We start from the raw sequence: 19,351 nt of genomic DNA on the forward strand, positions 1-19,351 counted from the left end.
AAGACATATTTTACACTTCAAAGGTGCTGGGTATATGATGTATGTGTGTGAGCACATGTGTGAACGTGCTTGTCTGGAGATGATGACATGATAGGATCAGTAGGTGTTTGGCAAATTGTGCTTAATTGTGCTTATTGACGAGAAAATTTTTCACACATATTCATGTATTAAATCTAGGGTCAAAAAAGATTATGGTTTTCTCATCATTGATTTGCTCAAATTTTATGATTTTAAAGTAATGTCACTTTGCTTTTCTGAGCCTCAGACCATATCTGTGTGATTAAGTGTGGACTATTCAAGCAGACAGAATTGTGATAGTATCATAGTTTTCTTCATTATCTGGGTGACTTACTAAAATTTCTTAATCTGAATATCAATTCTCACATTCATCAATAAGTGACAGCAATATAAGAGGCACTTTATTAAACAAGATATAGCTAAAGTGTCTTGAATTGTGTTTGGCAGATACTAATATATTCAAAGCACATTTTCCCTACTGTTATCTAAACAAAGGGATGCTACTTATTCCCCACAGGACTGAATGTTTGATAGAATTAGACTCTGTTTGTAAATTGTTTTGTAAACTCTATCAAACAGAATTCATATAATGGACATTGTTATTATTTGATAACAGGTTTTATCTCCTGGGTCATTTCCTTCCATTGTTAATAGATGAGCCAATGGTAAAGCCAAGCCAATAACAGAGTTTCTATTGATGAGTCAGATCAAAAGGTTACCCAAGAAATTTTCCTCTGTGGTCATCAGTTTCCAACCAGAAGAAAAATATCTAATTCTTAGATGAAACTAGAAAAACAAAACTGACTAAAGTATTAATCCAACACAACTTCCATTCTTTAACCCATGCAGGTTTGGCTTACTTTCCTTGACCAGAGTTGGTCCCACCAGCCTTGAAAAAGTTTCTGAAAAATCCTCAACTGGACTTTGATGATCTCTAAATTATTCCTTCTCCAGTAGCTCTGAAGGTCGGCAATTTGTGCCATCACACCTATTTTACGTCTTGTGTCAGAATGTCTATCAACTTGCATGGATGGTTGAAATCAGACTTTTCCTAGAAGTATGCAAGGATTATTAAATTAGAAAATCATCCCCAAAATAATAATTCCTGGTTAGCTTTTCACGGAGTTTTTTTTAACCCTTAATTTCCTTTCCATACCTCCAAGAGAAAACTGTTCAACAATCTTAAATCTTCTCCCTCAAAAACTTGAGGGAAAATATTAGGCATTGTCAACACACAGTCCTGATTGTTTCTCCTGTATCTCTTGAGATATTACAAACACAGAGTTGCATGCAGTTGTGGTGAGCAATGAGACTGTCTTGCAATTGTGCATAATACATTGAGCATCTCTCTCACCATTTCATGTTGGAAGCAGATTGATGGTGCTCACTCTGGGTGGATCTAAAAGTAGCAGCCTTTACAGGGACTTGCAAGACCTTGCCTACACCATTGCCTACATCATCTTCACAATGGAATTTTGTAGACTGCACTCAGCCATTGCATATTGTGTTATGTAGAATCCTTGACGTTAAGTTATAGAAAGCTACTCAAGCTATCCTATGCAAAAGAGTTTAATGGTCTGTGTAAATGGAAAGTCCAAGCCATGGATAGATATAAGGATTTGGATTAGTCTTCAGAAATGTTTCCTTTTTTCTACCCCTTAACTTTGCATTACTATTAGTTTGCTTTATTTTTGTTGCAACTTTCTCAGTTGACGGCAAATATGGCCTTTGGGCAATTCAAGGCTTATGGTCATTAACATTTTAGAGCATCTCTGGAACTTCCAACACCTGTATTATTCCTAAAAAGAACCTAGAATGACCATGTTAGGTTTGTGAGCATGCCCTTGGACAATATGATATTCAGAGGAAAAAGGAACTCTTGTTGCCTAGCCTGGGTCAAGATTGTAATAGTTATTCTGGGAGTAAGGCTGTGTAACTTACAGTGCAATGGAGACATTTTGCAAAATTAAAGCAGAGGTGGCAGACAAAGTAACATAAGTCACTATGAGTTCCCATTAGGATCAAAGAAAATGGTACTTTTTAAAAAGTATAATGAATATAAGACATCAGAGGAAGCCTATGTCCTAAAGACATTCCTTACAACTCCATATGCAAATCACTTTGCAAATATTAGTGTCTAGAGTGTTGCACCACCTACTTCCTGGAGGTTTAGTGTCCTGGCCCTAGATGTACCTGGCAGCCTGACTAAAGGTAAAAAAAATTATTTTGTGATGTCACTGAAATGACTGCTTCTATTTAGCCACGGGAGGAACTTGTTCCACAAGATGGACATGGAAAACTCATATTTGACAGAGTGGATCTCTGTGCCACATTGGAGGTAAGTGCTTGAAGGAGAGACCCAAGAGGAGGGAGTCAGGAGAGGGAGAATCTGGTTCATTTCTTCCACTTGAGAGAATGGGCTATGCACATTCCAATTCATTCATGCATAAACTTTAAAAAAGCTGGTATGCTGTGTTGGGGTGGAGGAAATCATTACTATAATATTTATAGAGAGGAATGAAGCAGAAGAATTTGGGACAATGAAGATAGGTATGTCTTTCTCTCCTTGGGTAAAACTCTCTCACATTTTTCTAAGGGGAAGAGAGTAATTCTTATTTATCCTTACACTAAATTTTTCCCCTTTTTAATTTACTACTTTTCCTCTTCTTGATAATCCTGCCAATTGGCTTCATTGAAATTTCTTGACATTTGTTCCTTTTAACAGGTTTTTATCACACTTACTCTTGATCTCTAGCCAATTGCCCAAATGATTCTTCTCCACTCCTTCCTCCCCAGGCTGTGGAGAAGTGTAAGGATGCATGGTGGGATAAATCCATCGGGGTGTCCATATTTAACCACAGGCAGCTAGAGAAGATGCTAAACAAGCCAGGGCTCAAATAGGAGCCTGTCTACAGTCAGGTGAACACCCTTGGCCTCCTCTCCCTTCTGTTCTTCATTTCTTTCTTCTTGCACTACTGCCAGATGTCTATTTGACCTCCCCTCCTATTCATCCTACTTTTATGGAGCAGAAGAACCTAGAGAGCACAGCTTTTGTCTATAAGGATGTGAATAGAACCCCAAATTGTATCTCTGCTTTGTAAAGACTTATTGAAAAAAAATGGTGAGACCTTAGTGCTAAATTGTGCATAAAAATTTAGGGAAGGTAAAGGAGGTGATAGAGGGTTGGAATAGTTACCAGACCCTAAAGAGAAGGTGGCATTTCCCTGAGCTGTAAAGGATGTTCAGAAATGGGATGAGTGAAAGGTATTTGCAGGGTATTGTGCACAGGAGGGACGGTCATGAAAACAAGGAATGTGCAGTAAGCAAGGAAAAGAGTGAAAATAACATGAAGTAGGTATGGGCCGACCCCGTGGCTTAGCGGTTCAGTGCGCAAGCTCCACTGTTGGCAGCCCAGGTTTGGATCCTGGGTGTGCACCAACACACGCTTCTCTGGCCATGCTGAGGCCGCGTCCCACATACAGCAACTAGAAGGATGTGCAACTATGACATACAACTATCTACTGGGGCTTTGGGGGAAAAAAAAGGAGGAGGATTGGCAATAAATGTTAGCTCAGAGCCAGTCTTCCTCAGCAAAAAGAGGAAAATTAGCATGGATGTTAGCTCAGGGCTGATCTTCCTCACACACACACAACAAAAGATAACATAGGTGTTAAGGGTTTGTGTACGGTTTGGATACCTGAATCCTTCATCTTGGTATTTCTGCTTTCAGGGGTCTTTGAGTAGGAGGCATGGCTAGAAGAAAACTTAACTGAGGACTATGATAGTCATCCAGGTTAGAAGGATGAAGTTACTGGTTTATGGTGATACTAAAGGTAGATGAAATCAACACTCCGGAACATTTTGCAGGAACATAGAGCCAACCTTGTGATTTACTCAGTCTTAGCCTGTTTCTCTTCTTCAATTTATACCTTTAAGTTAACTCTTCGGACACATTATTGTGTATCTAGTTCTTTGGTTTTATTTTATTTTATTTTATTTTTTTAAATTGTGGTAAGAAAACGTAACATGACATCTACCCTCTAACGGACTCTAAGTATACAATACAGTACAGTATTGTGGGGACAAGGATGTACAGCAGATCTCTAGAACTTATTCATTTTGCATAATTGAGCTTTCCTGCCCCCAATTAGCAACTCCTGATTTCACCCTCCCCCAGCCCCTGGCAACCACCATTCTGCTCTCTGATTCTGTAAGTTTGACTATTTGAGATTCCTCATATAACTATGAGGAATCTAAGTATAAGGAATATAAGTATCGTATAGTACTTGTCCTTCTGTGAATGTCTTATTTCATTTACCCTAATGTCTTCAAGGTACAACTTGGAGTCAAGGAGTAAAATTCTTCTACTGGAAAAAGTAGCTTATAAAATTGAAGAATTTGAGGTATAACAATATAGCCCCATGATTTTCATTTACAAATTTTAAAAAATCCACATGATTCTAGCATTAGTTTTACTCCCAATTTTTATTATGATAATTATCAGACACTCAGAAAAGTCAAGAGTATGATAGAGGACACCCATGTTTTCCCTCCTATATCAGAAATACTTCACATTTTGCCACACTGCCAAATATATACATATGTGGATATATATGCATACCTTTATGTAATATTTTGCAGTCCTTCTTCAAAGTAAGCTCTAGACATGAGAATTCATTCCTACAGAACTTAAAAAACATATTGTCTGGTATCTAACCCATATTCAAACTGTCCTATATTTTTCCCAATGTCTTTTATAGATTTTCTTTTCTAATCAGGAGCCAAGTATGGACCACATATTACTTTTTAAATTATTATTATTTTATTGAGGTCATAATAGTTTATAACATTGTGAAATTTCCTGTGTACATTATTATTGGTCAGTCACCATATATCTGTACCCTCTACTTTTTATGCCCACCCCCCAACCTCTTCCCTTCTGGTAACCCCTAATTTGTTCTTCTTGTCCATGTGTTTTTTTATTTTCCACAAATGAGTGAAATCATGTGGTTTTTGTCTTTGTCAGTCTGGCTTATTTCGCTTAACATAATACCCCCAATATCCAGCCATGTTGTTGCAAATGGGACAATTTTGTCATTTTATGGCTGAGTACTATTCCTTGTATATATATACCACATCTTCTTTATCCATTCATCAGTGTATGGACACTAGGGTTGCTTCCATGTCTTGGCTTTTGTGACTAATGTTGCAATGAACCGAAGGTTGCCTAAGTCTCTTTGAATTGTTGATTTCAAGTTCTTTAGATAAATACCCAGCAGTGAGATAGCTGAGTCATACGGTATTTCTATTTTTAATTTTTCTGAGAAATCTCCATACTGTTTTCCATCCTGGCTGCACCAGTTTGTATTCCTACCAGCAGGGTATGAGGGTTCTCTTTTCTCCATATCCTCTCCAATGTTTGTTATTTTTTGTCTTGGTAACTATTGCCATCTAACAGGTGTAAAGTGATGTCATTGTAGTTTTGATTAGTATTTCCCTAATGAATAGTGATGTTGAACATCATTTCATGTGCCTGTTGGCCATCTCTACATCTGCTTTGGACAAACATCTGTTCATATCTTCTGCCCATTTTTTTGTTGGGTTGTTTGATTTCTTGGTTTTGAGTTGTATATGTTCTTTATATATTTTGGAAATTAAGCCCTTGTTGGATGTATGATTTGCAAAGATTTACTCTCAGTTGGTGGGTTGTCTTTTCATTTTGTTCCTGGTTTCTTTTGCCTTGTAGAAGCTCTTTAGTCTTATATAGTCCCATTTGTTTATTTTTTCTTTTGTTTCCCTTGCCTAAGTAGACATGGTATTCAAAAAGATGCTTTAAGATGGATGTCAAAGAGTTTACTGCCTATATTTTCTTCTAGGAGTTTTATGGTTTCATGTCTTACCTTCAAGTGTTTAATCCGATTGAGTTAAGTTTTGCGTATGGCAAAAGATAATGGTCTACTTTTATTCTTTTTCATGTCACTGTCCAGATTTCCCAACACCATTTATTGAGGACACTTTCTCTTCTCCATTGTATGTTCTTGGCTTCTTTGTTAAAAATTAGCAGTCTGTAGATGTGTGGTTTTATTTCTCGGCTTTCAATTCTGTTCCATTGATCCGTGTGTCTGTTTTTGTACCAGTGCCATGCTGTTTTGAGCCCTATAGCTTTGTAGTGTACCTTTTTATTTTTTGTTAAGAGGACTAGCCCTGAGCTAACATCCAATGCCAATCCTCCCCTTTTTTCTAGAGGAAGAGTGGCCCTGAGCTAACATCTGTGCCCATCTTCATCTACTTTATATGGGATGCCATCACAGCATGGCTTACCAAGTGGTGCATCTGTGCATGCCTGGGATCCAAACCTGCAAACTCTGGGCTGCCGAAGTGGAGCGTGCGCACTTAACCACTTGCGCCACTGAGCTGGCCCCTGTAGTGTATTTTGAAGTCAGGAATTGTGATGCCTCCAGCTTTGTTCTTTTTTCTCAGGATTTCTTTAGCTATTCAGGGCCTTTGTAGCCCCATGTGTATTTTATGATTCTTTGTTCTATTTCTGTGAAAAATATCATTGGGATTCTGATTTGGATTGGATTGAATTTGTAGATTGCTTCAGGTAGTGTGGACATTTTAACTATGTTTATTCTTCCAGTCCATGTGTGTGGAATATCATACTATTTCTTTATGTCATCATCAACTTCTTTCAACAATGTCTTATAGTTTTCATTGTATAGGTCTTTCACCTCCTTGATTACATTTATTCCTAGATACTTTACTCTTCTTGTTGTGATTGTAAATGGGATTTTGATCTTGAGTCTTTATGTTTCAGTATTTTGAATATGTCATTCCACACTCTCCTGGCCTGTAAGGTTCCTGCTGAGAAATCCACTGAAAGCCTGATGGGGGTTCCTTTGTAGGTTATTTTCTTCTGCCTTGCTGCCTTTAATATTTTTTCTTTGTCATTTACTTTTGCCAGTTTTACTAATGTATGCCTTGGAGAAGGTATTTTTACATTGATGTAATTAGAAGTTCTATTAACTTCATATACATGTAATTCCAGCTCCTTCCCCGCATTGATAAAGTTCTCAGCTATTATTTCCTTGAACAAGCTCTCTGCTTCTTTGTCTTTTCCTTCTCCTCCTGGAATACCTATAATCCTTATGTTGGATTATACCCATATATCCTCAGTTTCCTAATTTATTCAGAAAATTCTCAGAGAATTTCTTCATTTCTTTTTAGTCTTAGTTTTCTATCCTCATCCATCTGAAAGATTTCTATATTCTTGTCCTCTAAATTACTAATTCTATCTCCCATAATATCAACTCTGTTTTTTAAGGATTCTAGATTTTTCTTCATCTCATTGTGTTCTTCATCTCCAATTCTCTGATTCTTTTTCTTTTATAGTTTCAATCACTTTTGTGAAGAATTCCCTATGTTCATTAATTTTATTCCCCTGTTCTGTGTTTTCTTGTAATTCATTGAGTTTGTTTATAACAACTATTTTTAATTCTTTGTCATTTAGATTGTAAATTTCTGTGACTTCAGTATTTATTTCATGGTACTTTTCATTTCCCTTCTAGTCTCGAGTGTTAATATACTTCTTCATGCTATTTGATGAGTTGGACTTTTGTCATTACATGGTAGTATTGGTTGCAGATTCCACCTGCCACCACTGGCTGGGGCAGGAGCTGTATTTTCTGACCCTGCCATGACCCCTGACATTTGTGCTTCTCTGTTGGAAGCTGTGCCAACAAGGCCTGTTTGCATTTTCCCATGGCCCACCACCGCTTTATAGACATACGCACGGGTGCTTTGGCAAGGATCCCCTGCTCTGTCCGACCAGCCATTTAGTATATTTATCAAAATGATTATAAGTATAGTGTTCCTCGCATGAGTATCTCATCCCAACCATTGCTTCCAACTATTTTCATTCAGAATCTAATACTCAGAGTGCATTGTGACCCTACCCAATGATAGAACAGCGAGTTGTTAGGCAATAGCCCATTGCATCAGGAGATGTTGAATTCCTTAAAAATCAGAATCAGGTAACCTCATACTGCTACTAGCAACACTATAATTCCCCTTGAGTGTGTCTGGATATTAAAATTTAACAACATTCTGACAGGACACCTGCCATTTGGATAAGCGACTTCAGTTGCACAGATGGCAGGGGAGTTGAATAATCAGAGGGCTGACTAAGGAAGAAAATTCAGCAAGTGAAATTCAGATAACATCCACAATCAGAGAGGACACAAGGGAAGGTCAGGCTGTGGAATACCAACTAGTATATTCTTGATCTGAGTGTCATCAATTTGTGGTCTCTATAATTGAGATTATGAGACAAATCCTGAATATCCCCAAATTGAGGTAGTCAGTGGGGCCACTCAATTCTGGACATCCTCCTCACTGATCATGAATGATCCTTGGAACTTTTAACCTGGGGACTCTCAATAGGGACATTACATGTGGGAGCAGGAGATCCACTGTGATAAGAGAGGAGTTATGTCTGGCTGTTGGGATATATGTAAGCAATCCAGTGAATGTGTGAATTACTTTGGTTTGCATTGTTATCATAACATGAAGTCTTTCATTTATGAACATTATTGTCTTTCATATTTTTGCATTTTTTAAAATTTATTTACATAACTTTGTAATTTTGATTATATAACTATTTTGCCTCCTTGTTTAAGTCATTCCTAAGTATTTTTTCTGTTTCATGCTCTAGTAAGTGAAATTGTTTTTTTAGATTTCCTTCTCAGATTGTTCATTGTTAGTGTATAGGAAAGTAATTGATTTTTCTGTATTGGTTTTGTATCCTGCACCTTTGCTCAGCTTGTTTAGTAGTTCAAAAGGTTTGTTGTTTGACTTTTAGTGTTTTCTACATATATGATCCTCTCATCTTGGAAGAGAGATAATTTTACTTTTTTCTTCCCATTTTGGATGCACATTATTTATTTTTCTTATGTAATTTCTATAACTCAAACTTCATATTATATATTGACTATGAGTGGCAAAGTCAGGCAAGTTTCTCATATTACTGATCTTAAGGAAAATGCTTTCAGTCTTTCACCATTGAGTTTGATGTTAATTGTGGCTTTTCCATATATGGCCTTCGTTATTTTGAGGAAGATTCTTTCTCTTCCTAGTTTGTTGTGTGTTTATTTCCCATGAAACACTGCTGAGTTTTGTCAAGTGCTTTTTCCACATCAACTCAGATGATCCTGTGGTTTTTTCCTTCATTCAGTTAATGTTGTGTATTGCATTTACTAATTTCAGTTTGTTGAACAATATTTCTATTCATGGAATGAATCTCACTTGCTCATCGTATGAAATTTTTTGCATGCTGCTGAATTTAGTTTCTAGTATTATTTTAAATTTTTTTAATTTGCAAACAATTGTCTTTAGTTTATTTTCTCATATTATCTTTGTCTGGCTTAGTATCAAGGTAATGCTAGCATCTTAGAATGAGTTGGGTAGCGTCCCCTGCTCTTCAAGTATTTGCAAAGTTAAGAATGATTGTTGTTCATTCTGCTTTAAAGGCCTGGTGGAATTCACTATTGAAGCAGTATGGTGCTGGGCTTTTCTTTGTTGGAATGTTTTTGATTACTGATTCAATCTCTTTAATAGTTATAGGTCTATTCAGGTTTCATATTCCTTCATGATTCAGTCTTTGTAGGTCATGTGTTTCTAGGAGTTTTCCATTTCATCAGAATTTCTCCATTTGTTGGCATACAATTGTTCATAGTACTCTTTGCTATTTCCTTATTGATCTTCTATCTGGTTGTTTTATCCTTTATGGAAAGTGGGTTATTGAAGTTTCCAACTAGTTTTGTAATGATATCTCTTTCTCCCTTCAATTCTGTCAATGTGGATTTCATATACTTTGGAGCTCTGATGTTTGTTACATATACATTTAGAATTGTTCTATATTCTTGCTAGATTGACCCTTTTATTAATATATAATATCTTTTTTGTCTTGTCACAATTTTTGTCTTATTTCTTTTTTCTGTTACTCATATAGCCACTCCAGCTTTCTTTTTGTTACTATATTTGTGGAATGTCCTACCTTCTTTCCCTTTCAAACTATTTGTGTCCTTAGATCCAAAGTGAGTCTCTTACAGACAACATATACTTGATCCTGTTATTTTAAATACATTCTGCCACCTATACCTTTTTTATGGGGAAGTTTATTTATATTTAAAAGAATTATTGATAGGGAAAGATTTACATTTTTATTTTTTTCTATATCGTTTAAGTCTCTTATTTCCTCCATGACTACTTTCCCTTGTGTTTAGATGATTTTTGCTTAGAATATGTGTTTTGATGCCCTTCTCAATTTCAGTTGTGTATATTCTATTGTTATTTTCTTTGTCATTACTATGGGGATTACAGATAATATTGCAAAACTGTAACAATCTAGTTTGAATTGATATCAATTTAACTGCCATGCCATACAAGAATTCTACTGCTATACAGTTGTGACACCCTGTCTCAATCAATGTTATTGATGTCACTAATTTAATCTTTATACATTGTGTACATATTAAAATAGATCCATAACTCTTTTTATGCATTAATCTTTTAAATATTTTGGAAATGATAAGTAGAGTAACAAACCAAAATTACAAAAGTACATGATTTTATATTTGCTCATATATTTACCTTTACTGGAGGTCTTTTTATCTTCATATGGCTTTAAGTTACTGTCTAGCTTCCTTTCATCTGAACCCAAATGACTCCTTTTATATTTCTTATAGAGCAGTTCAAATAGTAGTAAACTCAGTCAGCTTTCGATGATCTGAGATTGTGTTAATTACTCTCTCATTTTTTATTGGTGTCATAATAGTTTATAACATTGTGAAATTTCAGTTGTACGTTATTTTTTGTCATTCACTATATATATATGTGCCCTTTTACCCCTTATGGCCAACCCCTAGCCCCACTTCCCCTCTAACTGTAGTCACTAATCTGTTCTCTTTGTCCATGTATATATCTTCCACAAATGAGTGAAATCATACAGTATTTGTCTGTCTCTGTCTGGCTTACATCACTTAACATAATACCCTGAATTTCCATCCATGTTGTTGTGAATGGGATGATTTTGCCTTTTTATGGCTGAATAGCATTCCATTTTATATATACATACTACATCTTCTTCATCTATTCATCAGTCGGTGGGCATTTGGGTTGCTTCCATGTCTTGGCTCTGTGAATAATGCTGCACTGAACACAGGGGTGCATAAATCTCCTTGATTTCAAGTTCTTTGGATAAAACCCAGTAGTGGTATAGCTGAGTCATATTTTCAGATTTTTGAGGAATCTCCATACTGTTTTCCATAGTGGCTGTACCAGTTTGCATTCCCACCAACAGTGTATGAGGGCTCCTTTTTCTCCACATCCTGTCCAACATTTGTTGTTTTTTTCCTTGTAATTATAGCCATTCTAACAGAAGTAAGACGATATGTCATTGTAGTTTTGATTTCCATTTCTCTGATTATTGGTGATGCTGAACATCTTGTCATGTGCCTGTTGGCCATCTGTATATCTTCTTTGGAAAACTGTCTGTTCATATCCTCTGCTCATTTTTTAATTGGATTTTTTGTTTTTTTGTTGTTGAATTGTATGTGTTCTTTATAAATTTTGGAGATTAACCCATTGTCAGATATATGATTTGCAAATATTTTCTCCCAGTTGTTGGGTTGTCTTTTCGTTTTGTTCATCATTTCCTTTGCCTTGCAGAAGCTCCTTAGTCTGATGAAGTCCCATATGTTTGTTTCTTTTGTTTGCCCAGCAGTGGTAGACATCGCATTCAAAAAGATCCTTCTAAGACCGATGTCCAAGAGTGTACTGCCTATATTTTCTTCTAGGAATTTTATGGTTTCACATCTTACCTTCAAGTCTTTAATCTGTTTTGAGTTAATTTTTGTGTATAGTGAAAGATAGTGGTCCACCTTCATTCTTTTGCAGGTGGCTATCTAGTTTTCCCAATATCATTTATTGAAGAGACTATCTTTTCAGTCTTAGTTCCTTTGTAGAAGACTAGCTGTCCACATATGTTTGGTTTGATTTGTGGGTTTTCAATTCTGTTCCATTGATCTGTGTGTCTGTTTTTGTACAAGTACCATGCTATTTTGATTCCTATAGCTTTGTAGTATGTTTTGAACTCAGGGATTGTGATGCCTCCAGCTATGTTTTTTTTTTTTTTTCAGGATTGTTTTAGCTTTTCAGGGTCTTTTGTTTCCCCATATGAATTGAAGGATTCATTGTACTATTTCTGTGAAGAATGTCTTTGAGAGGCTGATTGGGATTGCATTGAATCTGTAGGTTGCTTTAGGTAGCATGGATATTTTAGTTGTGTTTATTCTTCCAATCCACGTACATAGAATATCTTTAAATTTCTTTATGTCATCATCTATATCTTTCAATAATGTCTTATAGTTTTCATTGTATAGGTTTTTCACCTCCTTCGTTAAATTTATTCCTAGATACTTTATTCTTTTTGTTGCAATTGTAAATGGGATTGTATTTTTGAGTTCTCTTTCTGTTAGTTCATTATTTGAGTATAGAAATGTAACTGATTTTTGTAAGTTGATTTTATACCCTGCAACTTTGCTGTAATTGTTGGTTATTTCTAATAGTTTTCTGATGTATTCTTTAGAGTTTTCTATATATAAAATCATATCAACTGCAAACAGTGCGAGTTTCACTTCTTCCTTGCCTATTTGGATACATTTTATTTCTTTGTCTTTTCTAATTGTTCTGGCCAAAACCTCCAGTACTATGTTGAATAAGCGTGCCAAGAGTGGGCACCTTTGTCTTATTCCTATTCTCAGAGATAGAGCTTACAGTTTTTGCCCATTGAGTATGATGTTGGCTGTGGGTTTGTCATATATGGCCTATTATGTAGAGGTATTTTCCTTCTATACCTGTTTTATTGAGAGTTTTTTTCATAAATCGATGTTGGTATCGTCAAAGGCTTTCTCAGTGTCTATTGAGATGATCATGTGGTTTTTATTCCTCATTTTGTTAATGTGGTGTACCACATTGATTGATTTGCATGTGCTGAACCATCTCTGTGTCCCTGTATAAATCCCACTTGATCATGGTATATGATCCTTTTAATGTATTGCTGTTTTCAGTTTGCCAATATTTTGTTGAGGAATTTTGCATCTATGTCCATCAGAGATATTGGCCTGAGAAGTTTTCCTTCTTTATATTGTCCTGTTCTGGATTTGGGATCAGAGTGAAGATGGGCTCAGACAGTGTGTTAGGAAGTGTTCAGCCTGCTTCAATTTTTCAGAATAGTTTGAGGAGGAGAAGTCTGAATGTTTGGTAGAATTTTCCAGAGAAGCCATCTGGCCGTGGACTTTTATTTTTTGGGTGGTTTTTGATTACTTTTTCAATCTTTCTATTTGTGATTGGTCTCTTCAGATTCTCTATTTCTTCTTGGTTCAGTTTTGTTAGGTTGTATGAGGATGAGAACTTATTCATTTCTTCTAGATTGGCCAATTTCTTGGTGTATAGTTTTTCATGGTATTTCCTTATCCTTCTTTCTATTTCTGTGGTAATTGTAATTTCTCCTTTTTCATTTCTAATTTTATTTATTTGAGTCTTCTCTCTTTTTTTCTCAGTGAGTCTGGTTAAGGATTTGTCAATTTTTTTTTTATCTTCTCAAAGAACCAGCCCTTAGTTTGATTGATCCTTTCTACTGTTATTTTTTTGTTTGTTTCAATTTCATTTATTTCAGCTGTAATTTTTATTATTTCTCTAATTCTGCTGACTTAGGGCTTTGTTGTTCTTCTTTTTCTAGTTCAGTTAAGTGTATTTTAAGATTGCTTATTTGTGATTTTTCTTGTTTGTTAATGTGGGCCTGTATTGCTAAGAATTTACCTCTCAAGACCACTTTTTCTGCCTCTTATATGAGTTGGTATGGTGTATTTTCATTTTCATTTGTATCCATATATTCTCTTGTTTCTGCTTAATTTCTTCAATGATCCAGTGGTTGTTCAGTAGCATGCTGTTTAATCTCTACATGTTTGTCACCCTCCCAGGCATTTTCATCTAGTTGATTTCTAGTTTCATAGCATTATGGTTGGAAAAGATGCTTACTATGATTTCAATCTTCCTAAATTTATTGAGGCTTGCCTTGTTTCCCAACAACAAGTCTATCTTTGAGAATGTTCCATGTACACTTGAGAAGAATATGTATTCTCCTGATTTAGGATGGAGTGTTCTACATATATATATTAAGTCCATCTTGCCTAGTTTTTCATTTAGTTCCACTATTTCCTTGTTGACTTTCTGTCTGGTGCATCTATCCATTGATGACAGTGTGGTGTTAAGGTCCCCTACTATTATTGCGTTTCTGTTAATGTCTCCTTTTAGGTCAATCAGTAGTTGCTTTATGTACTTTGGTGCTCTTACGTTTGGTGCATATATATTTATAAATGTTATGTCCTCTTGGTGGAGTGTCCCTTTTATCATTATATACTGCCCTTCTTTGTCTCTCGGGTTTTTTCTTGAAATCTACTTTGATATAATTATGGAAACACTTGCTTTCTTTTGTTTGCCATTAGGTTGGAGTATCATCTTCCATCCCTTCACTCTAAACCTGTGTTTGTATTTAGAGCTAAGTTGTGTTTCCTGGAGGCAGCAAATTGTTGGGTCTTATTATTTAATCTATCCAGCCACTCCGTGTCTTTTGATTGGGGAATTCAATCATTTTATGTTTATAGAGATTATTGATATATGAGGGCTTAGTGCTGCCATTTTATCGCTTATTTTTCAGTTGTTATTTTTTTCCTTGTTTTCTCATTCCATGTATTTCAGACTGCCAATTCAGTTTGGTGGCTCTCTGTGATGGTTTTCTCATTATTTATCATTTGTTTCTTTGTTATGATTTTTTATTTAGTGGTTACCATGTGGTTTGTACAAAAGATCTTGCAGGTGAGATAGTACATTGCCTAATAGCCTCTTATTCCCTTAGTATTAACAGGTTTCATCTAATCTGTCTTCCCCTTCTAAGTAGTTGTCGTTACTTATTTTGTTATTTGTTATGAATTTGTGGTTAAAATGAAGAGATTATATTTATTTTTGATGTTTTTCTTCCATTTAGAGTATTAATTAAGTGTTTGCTAATGTGTTCTGATAGAGAGTTGCAATTTTCTGATTTTGTCTGCCTATCTATCTCCTTGGTCAAGGCTTTGTAAACACTTTATTCCTTCTCTTTTTAGATATCAAGGCCTTCTTGATCAAATCTTGTGTGTGGGGGTCTTGTCACAATGAACTCTCTCAGCTTTTGTTTATCAGGGAAAGTTTTTATTTCTCCATCATTTCTGAAGGATATTTTCATTGGATATAGTATTCTCGGCTGAAAGTTTTTGTCTTTCAAATTTTGAATATATCATTCCACTCTCTCTCAGCCTGTAAAGTTTCTACTGAGAAATCTGCTGAATACGATAGGGGTTCCTTTGTAGGTTATTTTCTTCTACCTTGCTACTCTTAATCTTTTTTCTTTGTGATTGACTTTTGCTAGCTGTACTAATATATGCCTTGGAGAAGGTCTTTTTACGTTGATGTAATTAGGAGTTCTGTTGGCTTCTTTTACATGTAATTTCATCTCCTTCTCCAGGATGGGGAAGGCCTCAGCTATTCTTTCTTTGAACAAGCTCTCTGTTCCATTTTCCCTCTCTTCTCCCTCTGGAGTACCTATAATACTTATGTTGCATTTCTTAATGGAGTCAGACATTTATCAGAGAATTTCTTTGTTGCTTTTTAATGTAAGTTCTCTTTCCTCTTCCGTCTGAAGCATTTCTGTGTTCCTATGCTCTAGATTGCTAATTCTATCCTCCATACTGTCAGCTTTGTTATTTAAGGACTTTAAATTTTTCTTTATCTCATCCACTTTGTTTTTCATCTCCAAAAATTCTGATTGTTTTTTCTTTATAGTTTTGATCTCTTTTGTGAAGAATCCCTCTGTTCAGTAATTTGGTTAGTGATGTCATTGAACTGTCTTTCAGAATTTTCTTGTAACATGTTGAGTTTTTTTATGATGCTTATTTTGAATTCCCTATCATTTAGATTGTAGAATCGTGTGCCTTTGGGGTTGATTTCTTGGTGTTTGTCTTTTTCCTTCTGGTCTGGAGTATTAATATCTTTCTTTATATCATTTGAATGAGTGGATTTGTGCTGGCACATAGTGATAATATTTGATCACAGGTTCTACCTGCCACCACTGGTGGTGGGACAGGAGCTTTATAATCTGAGCCTGCCACCACAATCTCTGTCAACTGTGCCTGTCCAAGCCTGGGCCACTCCTTGGGACCACAGAGACCATGTGGGGTCTCCCATTGAATGGGAAAGCAGTCATGTGGGGGCTCAGGGCTGCTGCTATCTGCTTCCACAGTCCCACCAAGCTGTGCTCCCCCCTTTGGGGCCACAGCAGTATTATATGTGTTCACAGCAGCTGTGAGCTTGCTCGGTTCACCTGGAGTCAGAACTCAGCTGCTGTCTCCTCCTAGTTTGCACCAGCATTTGTGATTGGTGGGCAGGACCTCCCCTCTGGGACCAAGCCAGAGCCACTCCCTGGGACTGTGGTGGCATTGTGGACTCTACCACTGGATGAGAGAGTGATTCCATGGGGACTAAGGGCTACTGCCACCTTCTTCCACCAACACAAGGGATTGTGCTCCCCCCTTTGGGGCCATAGTGGTACTATGGGCATTGGCAGCAGCTGAGAGATTGTTCACTCGGGCCACATCTCCACTGCCGTCTGCCCCTAGATCTGATCTTAGGTTTCACCAGCTGTTGTGCTTGGTGGGCGGGGCCTCCCCACTGGGTCCAAATCAGAGCCACTCCTTAAGATTGCAGTGGGATTGTGGATCCTCCCAACAGATGAGAGAGTGCTCACACAGGGGTTCAGGGCTTCTGCCACTTACTCCCACATTCCTGCTGTGTCATCCTTACCCCATTTGGGGCTGAAGGAGTACTATGGGCATTCACAGAAGCTGGAAACTTGTTTGACCCAGGCCACAGCTCAGCCGTCCTCTGCTCCTAGGTTGCACGATCCTTTGTGCTTGGTTGGTAGGGCTTACCCACTGGGACTGAGCCTGAGCTGCTCTCTGTGAACCATGTGGTCCTGAAGACTCTCCCAGTAGATGGGGAAGTGATCACATGGGGGCTCAGGGCTGCCTTCACCTGTTTCCACAGTCGTGCTGAGGCACACTCCTACCCTTGGGGCCATAGCAGTGCTATGAGCACTACAGCTAAGAAAGAAGTTGCACATGTGTGCTGGGCCACCTGGGGGCCATAGGGTACTCTCCTATCTCCACCACCTCCACAGAGGGTCATCCATCCACCTCAGATGTATAGCTGCACATGTCTCTCAGACGTCCTGATGTGCTGTGTGGATATCCTTTGCTGATCAATGAATACCCATCTAGTTGTAGTTCAAATGGGGAGAAACAAAGGGAACACCTCACTCCACCAGGTTTCTGATGACCTATTCCCTCATTTTTAAAGGAAATTTTCACCTGATATAGAATTCTTAGTTGAAAGTTTATTTTTTTCCTTTCAGCTCTTTAAATACATAATCCCATTACCTTATGTCCTCCAAGGTTTCTGATGAGAAATATATTGATAGTCTTATCCAAAATCCCTTATGTCTGATGAATCATATTCCATTTGCTGTTTCAAGATAATCTCTTGTCTTTGTTTTTCAACAGTTTGAATATAATGTATGTGAATGTGGATATCTTTGAGTTTATCCTACCTGTAAATCTTTGAGCTTCTTGGATTCATTGATTATTTGTGTCTTACATTAGTTTGGGGAGTTTTTGTTCATTATTTCTTCAAACAACCTCTCTGTCTCATTCTCTCTCTTCTCCTTTTGGGACTCTGATAATGGATATATTAGTTCACATAATGGTGTCCTAAAAGTCTTTTAGGGATGTTGACATTTCTGAATTTTTTTCTTTCTATTCCTTAGACTCCATAATTTCTATATCTTTTTTGATATTATCACTTTATACATATATGATTTACCTGGTTTCCTTTAGTTCTTTGTCAAATTTTTCCTATAGTAATTACAGCAAATATGAAAGACTTGTTTTAAAAGTCTTTGCCTACTAAGTCCAATGTCTGTCCTTCTTCATGAACAATCTGTACTAATTTATTTTCTTCTTTTTAATGGATCGTGTGTTCTTGCCTTTTTGTGTATATTTTGTGTGTGTATTTAATTGGGCATATGAAAAAACAGCCACCTTTCCCACTCTATGCAGATTTGTTCTACATGTTGACAATCCTTCACTTATCAGCTTAGAACACTCCTATCCCTGGGGTCAGCGTAACATAAAAGCAGATAGTATATTCAGTTCTTTTCTGAGCAGGCATATTGCCTGGCCTGTGCATGGATTTTTTAAATCACCTGAATATATTGCTGTACAGATGGCTCCCACAAATTAACAGCCCAGATTCTCCTCAGGGCTTTATATTGCCTATTCTATGTTTCCACCCTTAATCTCTTGCCCCTGGCATCCTTGCATCTATAGTCCCCCTGCAGCTGTAAGGAGCCATTCCAGCTGATTTTCAGGTTAAGCTTACAGTTAGGCGAAACAGATAGCAATCTTTCATGCAGCCCCCAAATAGGTTAGAACATTGAAAATAAGATGTCCTCTGGTCAATCTGGTTTGAGAGAGGCAACTGGGAACTGTGCTGGTAATTCTTACAGACAAAGCCTGCACTGTGCTTGGCAGAGCAGGGGCAAATGTAAGTAAAAACATGATGAAGTTTCCTACCGATTTGAATCTGGCTTTTTCCTAAGAGAGTGTTCACTTTGTTGCTGTAGATCTTTGTTTGACTGTTTTCCAGAGCTCCTATCAGGTTTTTTCAGCTAGTTTCTGATTGTTTCCTTAAATTTCCGTGGGAGAACTCAGAGCGTCCCAGTCCACTGTTTTGCTGACATTACCCTATATGTTAAATTTTAAATGGCTTTATAATATTCCTTTGTAGAAATGCATCTTAATTTCCCTAACTTTTCTCAAGTTTACTGTAATTGAAGTTGCTTCTAGTGTCTTTCATGGATACTGTTGAGTAAGATAATAAATATTATAAAATATTCATCATTTTTGCTAGTTACATCATGATGGTTTTCTAAATCTTATATAACTGTTCGAAAGATACAAACACTGTAAGGTTCTGTTTGTATACAGCAAATGATATCTAAAAACTGTTAATAATTAATACTCTAATAATCACCTTGCCAGAATGTCTTCTTTTCTCACTCGTTTTTGGATTTCACCCCTGTTAGGACTGGATATTCTTTTTATAAAGCAAAGAAAAAACAAAC

This window comes from Ceratotherium simum, chromosome 32 (assembly GCF_057802395.1).
Source record: "Ceratotherium simum simum isolate JZ-2026a chromosome 32, ASM5780239v1, whole genome shotgun sequence".
Lineage (NCBI taxonomy): Eukaryota > Metazoa > Chordata > Mammalia > Perissodactyla > Rhinocerotidae > Ceratotherium > Ceratotherium simum.